Source organism: Charadrius vociferus, unplaced genomic scaffold, assembly GCF_000708025.1.
Source record: "Charadrius vociferus isolate BGI_N301 unplaced genomic scaffold, ASM70802v2 scaffold414, whole genome shotgun sequence".
Classification (NCBI taxonomy): Eukaryota; Metazoa; Chordata; class Aves; order Charadriiformes; family Charadriidae; genus Charadrius; species Charadrius vociferus.
Window position 1 is genome coordinate 2357875 of NW_009648079.1, and position 15612 is coordinate 2373486.

The window sequence follows — 15612 nt, forward strand, 5'->3', positions numbered from 1 at the left end:
ACCAACACCTCCAGGTCCTTCTCTCCAGGCAGCTTTCCAGCCACTCCTCCCCAGGCCTGTAGGGCTGCATGGAGTTGTTGTGACCCAAGTGCAGGACCCGGCACTTGGCCTTGTTGAATCTCATTTTAAGTTTAAGCAATCTGAATGATACTAAAAAGAAGAAAGAGGTATTTACAGGAAGTGTGAGATTTATCTCTTCCCTTGGAGATTATCCAGTTCTGCACTACCTGCAATTGTAACGTCCCTCTTAGTTGTTCTGTTGATAAATATCTAGTAGTTTTTAAAATAAATTGTAACACAGTTATCACTTTAACCTAGAAAGACAGTGAGTGTCTTTACAGCTGTAGGATTGCTCCATTCTCAGTTGCCACACAGTTTTTTTAAGATAAGATAAAAGCCATTATCATTCCACAGTGTACGTCAGAAAATGGAGAATATAGTATTAATTTTCATTTATTCTGAGAATTTATGTAGACAGCCTGGAAAGGTCTATAGACCTGGTCTTTCACTGGTATTAATTATTTCACATATGTCATTATCATTTATGAATCTAAACTTGATATCTAATGGCATATATCACCAGTACTTAGGAGTCTAAATTTGATATTTAATGGCAGCAAGGTCCAAATCTGGGGGACTTAATTCCAGCTCCTAGTTCATATACTTGTCAGTTGTCACTATGATTTGTGGCACTTGATGATGCCAATTATGGAGACCTAAAGCTCCCTTCTCCCTCTGGAAATCCCAGCCCATCTCTCTCGTCTTGGTAAGTAGCAACTGGAACTGCCTTCACCAGACTCCTTTATTGACTCGGGGAGCATTAGAGTAATTCCTCCTTCTATTTTCTTAAATCCTTATCTGTGTTTGTGTAAATTATTTTGGGGAATATTAAATTATTGACATAAGGAGTAATGTGCATTAATATAGTTTACCTAATGACTGGAGTTAACTACCATTAGGTAAAATCCCATTTACTTAATGGTGCTTTGTTTTTATTTTTATTTTAGTATTGTTGGCTGGAAAATAGCTTTTGTAATTATTATCCTGAAGTGCTTAACGTGCGTAGAGACTGAAGTACGTAAGCATTCTGGGGAGAATCGCATTGGTAATTAATACACTTCAAAGCTTAGAATTTTCCTTTCCAAGACACTTAGCCTAATGACTATAGGGACAAGGCAAAAAATGTACTGTAACTTTCTATTGTGTTCTGTTTTGTGTTTTAGACTGTTTACCTGTGTATAGTGAGCTGTAGGCCAAGTCTTTTACCTGTAAAATAAAAGAAAATAAAACGAAACAGAATAAAAAGTTACCTGCCTTCTATTCTGAATATCATGGCTTCAAATACACTGCTGTCCTTCAGATACACTTGTATTCAGCAATCATGCTTTTCATATCTACAGTAGAAGAATGTGAATATTTCCTTTTATATTTTAAAATAAAAAAATATCCTCTTTTAATATGAAATCTTTTATAAATCTCACATTCACAGTTATTTTTGATGCATTTGACTAGTTTAGATTATATTGAGAATGGCAGACATAAAACATTATCATACGTTGTTCATCCTCAGATAGAGCTTAAGAAACAAAGCTTCAGTTCAGGGGTCTGTTTGTGATGTGAACAGGATGGGAGTAGAAATATTCATGTATGTCAGTTACCAAGGGTGGTTAGTGCTGGCAATTTATCTGGCCTAGTGTTATTTTTCACTACCTTCCATTCAAATTTATAAAAGTTAAAACCTGTATGCTTTAAAAATGTATTTTGTGATATTTTCAGAAAGTGAAGTGACTATGCCTGACATTAAAATTTGGGAAATATGACTGACATTTCTACGTTATCAGGAAATTATTTCTGCAAGACCCTTGAAACAGAGGGTTAGTTGAAAAGGTGCAAAATGAATTTCAGCTGTGAATATGCTGATGAATGTTGTTTACAGGTTTACAAGCTTATCACAAGTACATGCAGAGATAACTTGGATTTAATATAAATTGTTGAAAGCATGCATGACCTAGTGCACATTAACGTAAGCGGGAAGTTATATTCAGACTTTCTGCTTGTAGGAAAATATTGTAAGAGGTGAGAACTTTACTCTTCCATTTTGGAAATAAGTATGTGAAAACTTGCCAATCAATATTACACCCAACACAGACATTGATAAAACTCCTCCAGAGATTACCATTCTACTTCATAGCTTTCTACCAAATGATATTCACTTTGTTTACTTTACCCATTTAGGATTCCTAAACAAGTCTGTTTTCTTTTGCCTTCCAACTTAAGTTTCTGTGATGAATGTTGCAGCAGAGAGGAAGGGATATTAAAAAAAAAAAAAAAGATACATTATTAAGGGGTGTGATTCCTCTTGTTCTAAAAGAGTTCTAAGAGTGAGACTATAGAAAACAATGAGTTAAGAATCCTGAACAAGACTAATTTTTATTAAAAACATCCATTCCCAGTGCATAAACATGTATTGATATGTAGTTTACTAAAAATATAAATAAAGCTGCGTGCAAAATACAGTTCACATATGTTATTCTCAAGAAAAATAATAGATGCAAAAATGTGTATTTTATACCATATGTGGGATATTAATTATTAATGTGACCTGAATATATAATATGTTAGTTTGATATAACGACAGATGATATTAGTCTTTTTGCCTAAAGTCTCATGCTATGAAAATGCAAGAAAGGTTTTCAAGATGTTTGTTGCCCAACTTTTATGCGGGGAAGCCTGAGGCTGTCATTACCACATGGTTTGTCACTGCAACAGAAAGGAAAACTCCCTGAGTTAACAATCAAAGCAGGTTTTTGTAGCCCAGGTTTTCAGGACTCAGTAAGGAATGATTTCACCATTGATTTAAAAAGGTATGAGGAAAAATTCTGAAATATTACTTGGTGTAGATTACAGGAACAGACTCTGCACTACTCTGTTCATTGTGAGAGGAGAGCAAGGAAATGTAAACAGTTATACTGGAAACATGAACTGGGGATATGACACCTGAAGTAAAAATTATGGTCCAAAAAACCTGCTCATGTCTTGAGAAGAAATGCTTAGAGATGCCTAATCTTACTAAGAAGCTCTCTTTTAGGTTTCTTCTAAGTCCTTTTTAGTTAAAAAGTTAAGTATTATGTGACAGGCTTAGAAGTGACTGTCTCTGTTTCTGCAAAACTAAGTCAGAAACTGCACAGATTCATACCTAACTACTCATCTGATATGTAAACTATCATCATTTCTGGAACATATCAGACGAAAATGGTTTCTTAGAAAATGCTTATAAAATATTGATTTTAAATACATTTTAGGTATTTTCGGTTTAAAATTATGTTTACGTGTTTTTAAAGTAAAACCACTGTTAATAGTCCTTAAGTTCTATATCAATGGCTTAATTGTTAGGCTGGTTTACTAGGAAGTGGAAAATGAAGCTTTAATTTTTCTTTCAGTTAAAACCTTTGTCTCCAGCTTCTGAAAACATGCTCTATCCAGACTTATAAGTTTTTCAAGACGGATGGTCTCCAAAATGAGGTAGAAAAAAGGGCTTTTGGGAGTCACATGCCCTGAAGGAGACCAAGCGAAAGGGAAGTGATTCCTTAGCTCAACAGATATTTCATGTTCATGAGAGGTTCTGGATTTCAGTTCCATGTCTCCAGATTATTTCTGTTTTCACTAATTTAAAATGTATAGAAATCCAGACAGTAAGCCTAAGCGGTAGCTGTCTCCTCCTGGTTATTTATCATTAGTTATACTGGAAACTTGATTTATTATTTTATTATTTATCCTAACCAGGAGGAGAGACTTTGTGAATCTTTTATTTACCATAACCAGGGGGTAAATAATGTCTCTCCCTGTCTTGTGAAGCTTTCCATTCCTTAGGCTTCTGTGCCCTAGCCTCACAAGGGCAGTTGCCTCTGTTTCAGAAAGTCCAAAAAGTTCATGTTCTGGGACAAAAGGAGGGAGATGCTTGATAAGGTCCATGCTCAGGATTATCACAGAGGACGGAGGTGCTCAAACTTTGGGGAAGGGTGGGATTGCCAGCCCTAGACAGTATGGCTGCGCTCCTGCTGGTAGCTCTTTGAATCTTCCTCCTGAAGTGTCACCTCCCCACAGCGTCTATGACAGGGTGCATGAAGCCAGCCACAGTGGAGAGGGGTGCACTCAGAAGTTCAGCTATACTGTATGACAGGGGACTGTAAACCCATGCAGTGAATCAAACTTATAGGGATATCACAACTTCCTGAGTTTTCCTGGTAAATGTGCGCCTCGTATACAGTGTCTGGATGCCTAACCCTAGGATTTGGCTTTACATTGAGTTGCGGGCACTTAAATTTTTGCTTGTTGCAGCTACCTAAATCTTGATTAATTGAAGAACAGCCATCAATACTATGTAGAGCTATGATTACAACTACAGTCTTCTGAGACCTAGGGAGGTCTTCTAGCAAGTAGGTTACTTTACCCCAGTTGCTATTACTGTATTATGCTTTCAAGTCTGTATTTTCATTTCTGTGTGACCACATCTTGACTTTGTACAGAAATTATGTGTCTTAAATTTTTCATGCAGTAGATGGAATCGTTTCCTTTAGATGAGTAATTAAAAAATACAGCTGTCCTAGATATGTCTTAAGTAGGAGACTTGCTCAGAGGAGATACAATGCAGCGACTGCCAATTTGAAAGATCCTAATGTCAGACAAGAAGGAGTTAATGTGGACTTAAATATATCTGAAAGCAAACACACTTAATGATAATGACAAGTACTTATGCAAATGAACTGCTAATACTCATCCAGCCAGAGGTGATTAAGTCTTTTAGGCCAACTGGAGATTTCACCCAGCAGGGACTATGTGGAATCTGGTAAAAGACAAAGGCTTAAATAACTTCAGGGGTTATAGCTCCAGTGCTGCACTTAAGCCACATTTCTCTGAATTATCCCTTCTTTCATGTCCCTTCCTTTCCCCCTAGAAGGAGGTCACAACTTCAGTTACCGTATCTTTTAACCTATACGTTTTAAGGCCTGTAAGACCACAGTAACCTATCCCAGAGTGATATGATGGTATTAAATAGGCTGGAATAATGAGCGGACCTAAGGGATTATCTAGTCTGATACTTAATTATGTAGACTAGGATCAAGGGAGAAAATGGAGGAATTACATCTGTCTCTTATTCCTGTAGTGTATGTCCACAGAAAACAGTTATTGATAAATTTTTATTAAAAGTCTTGCTTTGATGTAGAAGGCGATACAGGCATGAGTGAAATTTAGGTCTACATAAAACAGTGAAAAGAGATCTTCAAGCAAAATTAACTTCCCTATCTGAAACAAAGAAAAGGAAAATTATTAGCTACTGGAACAGCATTGTAATAGTTCCTTTTTTATTCCCAATGCTTCACTTAGTGTATCATTTTTAAATGCTGTTATCATATAGTTGGATGCTATTGGAAGCCAATGAGGTATCAAATGGCTAATTTTCCCTTTGTCCGGTATTTCATTGGTGAAAAAAAGCTGTCCTTCTCTGAAGAGGAAGGCACAGAGAAGTCTGTAAAGCAAAACACCACCTAAGTAAGTAAGTAGATGAGGTTGGTCTAAGAAAAGAGGTTGGATATTTTTGCAGATATGCAAGACACAATAGGTGTGTAACAAGCATACATCCTCTTCAGATGTATTTGTGTACGTATACACACATATACGTATTTTAGAAAAAATATCCAAGTTGTACTTCTCATGTTAAAGGCTATTTTGTCAAATACATTTTCCAGTCAAGCAGAAATTAAGTGTTTTATACATACAGCTAATTAAAAAAATACTTCTAACTCAGAATTATTATTATCTATTTTGTGCTGTTGTGACTAGTATTTCAGAAAAAGTAGATGTACAGGCTTATGACTCAACAGCTTCGGGAAAAAGCCAGTAGTTAACAGGTGTTATCAATCACTCCTCAATCTGGTCTTCATAGCTGGGAGAAAAGGATCCAGCTGTCTGAGGTTTTCTGATTAAAAATTCCTTCTTAATAATCTCCCAGTCTTCTGCTTGTGCCCACACATGTTTTATACTTTTCTGTCGGCTTGGGGAAATGAATGGATTAGTAGTATCATGCCTCTGAGTCAGTAAGTTAATTAAAGGCTGCATGTATAAAATGGAACAATGAATTATTTAGTGGATAACAAACATGATCTAAAATTCCATTTACTCACACTTCAAGTCAATTTTTAGTTTCAGAATTCATATACCAAAACCTAATATTTTAGCATATTGTTAAAAGTAAATGTTTGCAAACAAAGTGTTTGCTAAAGTTTCAACTGGAAGTCTCTTGAGTGCTTTGTGACTTTACATTTGGGATGTTTGCCTGCCTTCCTGTTCCCCTTCTCCAGTGAAATTTCAGGCAGTGGTGGGAAGATAAAGGATTGTTTGTCTGAAGATCAGTGCTAAGTATAATGGGAGGTGTAGATTTGGATCCAAATTGCATACCCTGTCTTGTTTGGAGAATCACTGTTAAGATTTTGCTATGACTTTATAATGAGCTATCTGAAACTACAGCGATCAAAAACTTGTAAATCAAGGTTTTACAACACAAAATACATATACGCTCACTCACCACATCTATGTGCTTATTTTTCATACATCTAATTAAGGCAAAGTGGGTTTTTTTTGTGTGTGCAGAACCCTGCATCATAGATATTTCTGTTGATTTCACTGGTACTTTTGCAAGTCCATGGTAAGCCTAGACATAATATTTTCCTACAAAAGGGTTTTATTTCTTGCCATTTAAAAAGCACTATTGGCTGTGTTTACTGTAACACATACTTTTCTGCACCTTCAACATCACTCTCAGTATGGAAGGCCCTGTAAATCTGCAAGATTGACTGTCAGCAGTGCATTTAACTTACGGAGTCCTAATTAGAAACAACTCCAGAATGTTTCTTTTATTTAGAGCCAAAAGAGGCCGTTGATCTATTGTTCATAATGACTGACATCCTTTTGGCACAGGAGAAAGAAATAGCTACTTTCTGAATCTGGTTTATGCAATGTAGTATTTATTTTAATAATTGAAATCAATGGTAAATATTTATAAAGTATCTGACTGATATGAGCACTAAAATCCTGCAGATTTTCAATGAGAGCTGGGACTAAGCCCCCTTTGACTGAAAAGGGGGCCGTGTGTTCCTGCTGCCCCACAGATGCTGTCATTCACCCCCTGAGCCCATAGGATCCAAAACAAAGGCTTAGATATTGTGTAGTCTTCTAATGAGAATCAAGACTGACCAGACCGGCTCAGGTTTTTTATTATTAAAAATTAAAATGAAAAAAGATAAAAGAAATTCAGCAATCACCACTTTCCAAGAACATACTGATTTTTGCTAAGGTTTTCAAAAGAGGATATTGGAGGGGCTCTGTCCTCAGATGAGAGCTGTAGCTGGCAAGCACTGGTTCAGGCACCCCCGTGCTCAGTGTTTTATATAGCCATTTTCACAGAGAGGTGTTCTGAAATTAAACATTTCTCTGCTCATTATGATCACAGTTTCGTTCTGATCTCAGCGTGAGGCACCAAACAATCCTTTATGAAAGGTGCTCCCTAACAGCCATAAATATTCCATGTGTAATTTGGGAGTCTACCTTTACATTCTTCAACTATTATTCAAAAATCTTGAATTGCTAAAGACTGGGGAGACCACAATATTTTTTCTTATTGCCCACAAATTTTTCTAAGGATTGAGACTCAAGGTTTTGCCAGGGTTTAAGGGTCCTGGCTTTTGAATGTTTTGAGTTGCCATGTCTAAAAGCTTTACTTCTTCAAGAAATTTTAAGCTCTGCACTCACTTTTCACTTTTGAAATTTTCCTACTCAAGTTCGTACCCAAAAATGGCAAAAGTCTGCAGAGTTCTTTGGGGTCATTCCTGGCATACTTGATTTTGAAAAGAAACTGGAAAGCAGGGTTACACCTGAAAAGCAGGTTTTGGTTGTTTTGAGTTTGGTTTTTTATTTTTGCTTCGGTTTTGGTTTTGTTTTTTAAGGAAACCTTGAAATATTTTGCACAACAACTTGTAGCATTATTTTCTGTTGTGATGTGAGAGGTGATCCCCTACAAGTCTGCAGTACCGACAGATAAAAAGTACTCCTACACTCAATAGCTCTTTCATTTAATGGAAACATCCAATCCTCTTATTATTCTTAAACATTTAAATGTATGATATCCTTTTCAGTATGTGCTTTCAGACATTGCCTTCTGATCATGATGTGCATCAGTTCTTGGAAAAAACTGGACAGGGACTTAATCTAATTTTTCTGCTTGGATCTAAGAAGTTTCAATAAATAGAGAGCATAGAAACATATGTATAAAGTGAACACTCCGTAGCCATACAATCCTTCTCCTAAAGAAAGCAAACACAAAAATATTCCTTTTGGAAGAGAGGGGTAAGCATTCAGTTAACCAGCAAACAATAACACAGCTATGACATGGGTACTTTCAATATTATAAAATGCTTTATTTAATGATACAACTTTTCAGCAGAATATAGTTGTGCTGAGGTTCAGTAAAGTTCAGAATTCTTAAGTACCTTTTTTTTTTGTTTGTTTGCAGAAGCAGCGTTCCATTTAAAAGGCAGATATTTGTACCTTATTAATGTTTCCCCCCTTTCCCGGCCCACCCCCACCCACCCTTTAGTACTGTGACAGTCTACACTGTATTGGACTGGCAGTATTAGCTGTATAATTTTATATGAGTACATCTAGAGTACGCATGTACTGTCTTCTGTGCTTAAGCATGCATATAAACCACACGTATGGGTTCAAAACAAAACCCCAAATTTGGTGGTTTACATCGTTATTGCATCCTTGCTATAAGGGAGCTAGGAAAATATAATTCAGAATTCAATTTTTAATCCCAAAAGAGCATGCCATGCAAATTAATGCACATCTTCCTTATTTTTCTGTCCTAATACTGATATATCAACCTTGGACAGAAAATTATAGAATCTTACATCTCTGTCATTTGATGCTGAAGCAAAAGTGAGATATAAAGTATCTTTATGAGTGTAGTGGTATTTTCTTTCTATCCAGTATTTCCTCTGCTAAAGCATTCTAGAAATGCATCATTTCTAGATTTTGTTTTTTTATTGCTTATCATCAACCCTCATTGACTCTTTTAACTATTATACTATGGAAACAATTCAAAACCCTCTTAATAGTTACAGTAAGCATTCTTTTAAATGCAAAATGTTTCTGTAAATTTATTCAAGCTGCTGTAATAACAGAGACTAGCTCATAGGTAATGAACATGTGAATCTCAAGCCTTTTTTTTTTTTTAACAATTTATATGCCTCATCATGCAGGAAAAATGAGTGTAGGCTGAGTCGAACTTCCATAAGAAGGTGGAGTTTTTGTCAGCTTTTATTCCTCCAGAGGAAGTATCTGGGGAAAATGGATAATTACAATGCCAATTTTTATTATCAAAATAGTGCAAAATTTATGACCTGATAAATCTGTCCTTGGATGGAGATTCTCATTTTGATAATCCCCCTAAAATGAGTAATAAAGCACCTCTGATAATAATAAGCCATTTTTCTTTGACATTTCATGATAAGTGTAACAACAAATAAAGAAGGAACTTCAAAGACTGCTTACTTCAAAAGCTCTATAAAGTCCATTTGAATAAAATCCATGACTTTCATAAAAGTGGTGTTGAAAATGTCATGAATTAAATTAATAGTCTACATCTCTTTGCTTCATATTGTCTGTATTTTAATCATAATTTATTCTTCAGCACATCCTGCATGTTGTTGATTGAAGGAAATATTAAATCCAGCTGAGCTTTAAGCAATTTTAAAAGGAATGAATGAATATAATTATACATGTTAATAGTTCTGAATCTGCTTTTTTATTTGCTGCTGTCTGTCATGCAACAGATCAGTAAGCTTCGCTTTTTATAACTATCATTAATCTTTCACAAAGATTCAAAAAATATCCACTCTATAGCTACATCTTTTTTTTAGTTTTCTTACTATAGCTTGTTTTAATGTTCATACTGTGCCAGGAAAGTGAACCATTGAGGATTTGATCAACTTCTGAAAAAAAACAAAAATCAACTTTTCCTAATAAAAAAACCTTTTTTTAAAAAAAAGTTTTTAATATTCTAATTACAAAGAAAACCATAGAATCATAGAATGGTTAGAGTTGAAAGGGATCTTAAAGATCATTTAGTTCCAACTCTCCTGCCATGGGCAGAGTCACCTCCCACTAGACCAGGCTGCTCAAAGCCCCATCCAGCCTGGCCTTGACCACTTCCAGGGATGGCGCATCCACAGCTTCTCTGAGCAACCTGTTCCAGTGCCTCACCATCCTCACAGTAAAGAACTTCTTCCTAATATCTAATCTATGTCTACCCTCTTTCTGTTTAAAACCATTACTCCTCACCCTATCACTACACTGCCTGATAAAGAGTCCCTCCTTATCTTCCCTATAGACCCCCTTTAGGTACTGGGAGGCTGCTTTGAGGTCTCCCCAGAGCATTCTCTTCTCCAGGTTGAACAGCCCCAACTCTCTCAGCCTGTCCTCATAGGAGAGGTGCTCCAGCCCTCTGATGTCCCTCCTCTGGACTCACTCCAACAGGTCCATGTCATTCCTGTGCTGAGGGCTCTAGAGCTGGATGCAGTACTCCACGTGTGATCTCACAAGAGCGGAGCAGGGGTAGAATCACCTCCTTCAACCTGCTGACCACCCTTCTTTTGATGCAGCCCAGGATACAGTTGGCTTTCTGGACTGCAAGTGCACATTGATGGCTCAATCTCAGTAGAGAATAAGTAAAATTGACTCTGAAACCAACCTTTTGAAAAGATAGTATTGTTTACTTGATAGTTATGAAGAGTAATGACAATATAGACTATAGTACTCAGTTTGTTAATGTTCTTTTATACTAAATTATTCATACATGATAGGGCTTTTTTGGTAGTGTTTGTTATGCTCAGAGGAAAAATAATGTACCTTGAGTTCTATCCTTAGTCTGACCCTGGTCAGCAGTAACTCCAAAAAAGACATACTCTGAGATAGTTTGTGTTACTTTTATTACATTACCCTTTGGCACAAAGGAACAAATTATATTATAGAAGCTAAATAAGAACTAGGGTAACTGATACAGTTAATACTTCTGAAGAATTGCACAAGAGAAGAATACTTCTTGAGTACTTCTTTAATCTTGTATAAGAAGTATAGATGTTCTGTAGAGTGATTTATATGGTTATAATAACATATATGGTTATAGCATGGTTATATTATGTCTCTAAAAACTATGTTCTCCAATGGAATATATTCTAAAATTTTGCTGCTTACATCCAGAAACAAGTTCATGAGCACAACTGATCAGGTTTGGATATTTTTTCCACTGAATAATATGTCACATCTAAGACTAGAAACAAAATAGGAAATATCCTTTTCCTTAATGTTTACCACTGCAGATACAGAATGTAGGCAACAGTTTGAAGAAGACAAGACTCTCAGATCTTCAAATCATATTTCTTCACCCTCGATTGTTTCAAGATTGAGTGGAGCTAGTCTTCTGTGAATGAAAACTGTGTTTAGGAGTAAACCCTTACCTTGAGGAGCAAGAGGTTGTGTGGTATATAAAGGACGTGTGTAAGTTCCCCAACTCTTACAGCCAAGTTCATATCTTTGTTTTTGTGAATTTTTACTACTTTCTGGGATCCCCCACTATGGAGAAATTTCTTCTTTGTTAGATTGAGCCTAGGGTGACTATAAAGCAATAGTTTGGTATGAATCAGAACCACGATCACCAAGTTTTTGTTTCCTTACAATCTATGAATGTCGTACTTTCTATTCTGGGTCACTCTTATACTATGTTGCAGGAAATGCGCTACTGACAATCATGGAAACAGATTTAAAGTGAGTCCCATTGTATTGTAGCATTATGCACAACACAGGTTGCAAAATTTGCCTTGAGAAGCAGCCTGCCTTAGCGACATATTGCTAACACTAGTCTGCTTACAGATGCCTGAGCTAACTGTATTATGATAACTTATATATAAATATATAGAGATATATATGAATCAATGGAGCAGTTTCACTCTGTTGTGATTTTAGCAAAGACAAGGCTTTGTCTATTTCCTCCACTTGGTGCTGCCTGGCATTAGCTTTCCTCCAAGAAAGCTTGCTGCTTCTGGATGCTCATCTGTCCCAAACTCTGTGTGTCATCCTCCCTGTCTTTTCTCTTAATACTGTTAAGCCTGTTTCCCAAAGAGTCTTATTCAACCTGTCTATCAGACTTCAGTCCCTCCTCTCTATCCCTGTCCAACCCCTATAAACTTGGAATCTCAGTCAACTTTGACAGAGGAAAAAAAAATCTTTAAGAAATATATATTTTGAAATGCAGTGTGCTCATACATAAGTGTGGTCAGAAATTTACCTTTAAAAAAATACATTTCTGAAAGCAAACATCTGAGCAGAGGACAGATCCCAGTGAAGCGGGATGATAGGGGGAGCATTTGTTCATTGGTCACCTGGGGAAAAAAGGGATCGAGTGCCCTCCCTGAGGGGTGACCCCTTCCTTGGAGTACTTGTTCTGTCGCACATTGGTGAATGTCATCACAAACCATGATTGCCAGGAAACCAGTCTTCTCCAGTTGTCTAACTTTAGGTTCCTCCAGCATTTTCACAGATCATGAAATTGTCTCTACCTTTCTATGAAAGTAACAGCTAGAGGCAAGAAGGAGCTGAGAGGTCCCGGTGAGCTGCACTGGGATGTAAGAGTGAACAATGGCAGGCCAAGCAGGAGGTGAAGTGACCACCTCAGGCTCTTGGCCAAAGTGGGTCAACCACCAGGACTGACTCAATGAATCACCAGGATCACAGTTTTGCTGCTGCTAATGAAAAGCAGGTTTGCTGATGCTTTCGTGAAAGGTGCTACGTGACTTTCTGGAGCTGGGGTACCACTGACTTTGTGAGGTACTAAGCAATATAGGAGAGATGTGCATTATACTCCATTACATACCTATATGTCTGTAAAAAGGCAAATCCTTTCTTTGTTTTGTTTGTGTAGAATGCACAAGCCTAAGTAGGATTCAGGATCTATTGCTGTATATGTCACTATTATTCATAATCCTCCTCCCTCCCAATCTGTCCTGTTGTTTTTCTTTTTTTCTTGTGTGTCATTTTTCTATTTTGTTCTTGTGTGTCATTGCTGGTAGTGACGGCGTTTTTCCTTGTCAAGTCTTAATTTTATCTAAAGTGATAAAAATGGGAAGAAAACCTCAATTGCATAAGAATGTTAGGTTACACTGTATCAAAACTAGTGCTGTGTTATTTTTCAATAACAGATAAATTTTCTCACTAAGACTGACCTCGTAATTTATCCACTGGGGAGTTAGATAATAAAACTGCACCCTTTGAGATGGTAATTATTGCCGAAGTAATGTTGGACAGATATTTATCTGTGAGCATTTATGTCAAGTAGCTTGATATTATTGGCCTTTCCCTGAAGGAATTGGTATTTTAATATAGTATTCCCAGGCTATATTTCAGTTAACAATATTAACTTTACACAAATTTCTGCAGAAGTTATATTCACCAGCGAAAGTTCCCTTAAGGAATCCCAGTCATGTAAATGTGGTAACTGAATCCTTGTGTAGTTGAGCTACAGAATAACGATATACCGATGCCTGAATGTTCCTTTGAGATCACATTGGTTTCCTCTTGGGATAGTTGAAAAAGGTCAAGAAGCATAAAGTCAAAGAGGGAATAACAATTAAGGAAACTGATCCCGTATGTCACCAAATAACCTTTCCTATTCTTGTGCAACTCCTTTAAATTAACATGGTCAGATGTGAACATAAACATGCCCGTGCTTTTCTAGCAAGACTGACAACTTATAATAAGGTTTGTAACACTACAGGTACCCTTTTTGTCTGTGAACTCAGTCAGTACTAAATATTGCTTTGTCTGCCATTGAAAAACCCTGTCAGCCTTTTTGCTTAGCCTAAACACTATTCCAAATATATTCTGGATGAGATGCAGGGGGAAGAATGGAGTGAAAGATGGTGGTTTGCAGCATGGATACATACACAGTAAGGAAGTTTCAGGTTTCCGAGGTGGTTCTTGATAAATGCCTCAACCAATACCTCTCACAAAACCTTGGAAACATGACAACCTAAAGAGATCACTTCAGTTCACAAAATATCAATGCCATAAAGCTCTACGTATTGTCTTTTTTGGTGGTTTTTTTTCTTCTAAAATAACGTCTCATTTGTGATTTCTCCATTAATTTTCACAATACAGTTTGTGTCCATGAATTTACTTTGTTTATATTTTGTACAAAACATGTCGGTATAAATGTGAAGCATAGAATCCTAAATGAAAAAGAGTTTGTAAAGGTATTTCCTAAGATATTTTTATGTTTTTCATTTTATATTTATATTTGTGTTATGTGGATACAAACGAACATTTATGTGAAAAGTAAGATATTTTGTCCAGTCAAGTGTTTCAAGTTAAAGATGTCACCAGTTGAAGTAATATAAGCATTTCATCCTACTTCATATTATTTTGCCATGATCATTTTGTATTTGCTGGTCCTTTAAAAAATCACTGAAACACTGAAATCAGCTAATGAACAATGTGCTTTAAAGTGCCAAGGGTGTCTTTTTAATAGGTATCTGTGTTATATAATGCAGAGTTTTGTACCCTACACCAACTCAGACTTTTTATAAAACAGTAAGGAATTATGGAATAGTGGATTTATTGACATACTTATTTTTTTAAAAAATAGGTGTATTTTAGATGACGGACATTGGTTTTTCAAGTTTGAAATTTTAGCTCTGCATGTTTATTTTTTATGGACTATGAATGGAGAGAAAATTAGAAGAATCATATATTCCTTCATTTACAATTTATAAAGAGTTATATGCCAAGAGAACAAAGAAAGGGAAAAGAGTGATGTGTATAAAAACAAAGAATCCAGAAAAAGAGGAATGGCACTTCAGTAAAAATTGTAAGAGAAGTATATTCATGAATCTCAGATTATCATAGATAGACAAATCTTGATTTTTGAAATTTCTGCTATTGTAAGGATGTATTGAACACATAAATGACATAGAACAACTTGTTACGTTTAAATTAAAACAGAATATTTTACCTCTTTCTCATGCAACTGAAATCTTGTGAGAGGAAATCTCAGCCTGAATTGATGTAAATTCTGTGCAAGTAAGCAAAATGAAGAAGTTCTCAGATTTAAGTTTTTACAATCTGAATAGCCTAACCATGAACCAGATTAATACTGTGTTGAGCCGTCTCTGCAAAATGTACAGTAAAGCTGAAATATATTATTGTCAGACAGCACTAGTTCAATCCCCAATGTGGATCTTAAAATAATATTAACTATAGTTAAATAATGTATACCATCATAAGGCCAAGTTCAAGGTCCTGCATGTGGGTCGGTGCAATCCCAAACACAAATACAAGCTGGGCGGACAATGGACTGAGAGCAGCCCTGAGGAGGACTTGGGGGTGTTGATTGATGAGAAGTTCAATATGAGCCAGCAGTGTGTGATTGCAGCCCAGAAAGCCACCTGTATCCTGGGCTGCATCGAAAGAACAGCTCAAGGCAGGTGATTCTGCCCCTCTGCT